This window comes from Bison bison, unplaced genomic scaffold (assembly GCF_000754665.1).
Source record: "Bison bison bison isolate TAMUID 2011002044 unplaced genomic scaffold, Bison_UMD1.0 scf7180017859307, whole genome shotgun sequence".
Classification (NCBI taxonomy): domain Eukaryota; kingdom Metazoa; phylum Chordata; class Mammalia; order Artiodactyla; family Bovidae; genus Bison; species Bison bison.
Window position 1 is genome coordinate 12,049 of NW_011489879.1, and position 1,269 is coordinate 13,317.

The following is a 1,269-nucleotide window of genomic DNA, read 5'->3' on the forward strand; positions in this document are numbered from 1 at the left end:
TTTTTTTAAAAAATAAAAAAAATGTAATTACGGTTTTTAAAAACATAGTTTAAACATACATGACTTTGAAAACGTAGTTATAATCGTAGCCTATTATCATTTTCAGCCTTTTTTTTTCCTACTCGTTTTTTTTGTTAGCCTAAGCATTTCTCTTACTGCTGCATCGTTTTTAAAAACATTATACTAGTGTTTTCAGAATATTCCATAGAATACGTAGATGTGCCATAATTCACCAAATCCTTCCCTTCTTGTTAGATCTGTAATTTCCCTGCTCTATTTTTTTCTATAATTAAAAAAGATGCTGCAAATAATATCCTTGCGCCATATGTTTCTCCATATTTTGGTTTGTTTCTTCGGGGCTGCATGCCCAAAAATGGAGTTAGACAAAGTGTAGGAATTTTAAAATGGCTCCTCATAGCGTCACAGTACCTCAGAATAACTTTAATAATTTAAAATCTCGTAGGTAATGAATACGGAGAAGGCAATGGCACGCCACTCCAGTACTCTTGTCTGGAAAATCCCATGGACAGAGGAGCCTGGTAGGCTACAGTCCATGGGGTCGCAAAGTGTCAGACACGACTAAGCGAGTTCACTTTCAACTTCAACTTTTCAATAGAGCCTATTTCCAGACCATCTATTCTTTTCTACACATTAGTATGTCTCTTATTACTCTGGTTTTACACTTTTAATAATCGAGGCATAATAGTAAGGTATAAGATCTGGGAGAGTTATGTCTTTTACATTATGTTTAATTTTCATAATTATCCTTAATAGGCTGACCTGTTTATTTTTATCAGATGAAATTAGAATCATGTTTTCAAGTCCTTGCAAAACACCAATGAAATATCCACTTGAAATATGTTATTTCAGTGTGTTTATCCAGAATATACTTCACCTGTCCTATTTTTTGTCACATTCTATATATTTTAGTAAATATTTTTAGAGTTATATCTAGGTCACAGAGTTTTCATTAAAACTATTTGTAATTTTTTAATTTTTTATTTATTGTGAACCTATTTTGTCCTTCCACTGTATTTTCAGGCCCTCTATGGGGTCGCACAGAGTCGGACATGACTGAAGTGACTTAGCAGCAGCAGCAGCATTGCTAGTACATAAGGATATTTTTGGTTCAGTTGTGGTTATGTTAAAATCTTTTATTTATCCGTAGTTTTTCAGCATTTGCCTGTGCCATTATTATGTCTCCTTATAATGACACCTTTGTGTCTTTCTTGCTAATATTTGTACTTCTTACCTTGTCCAGGATGCCTA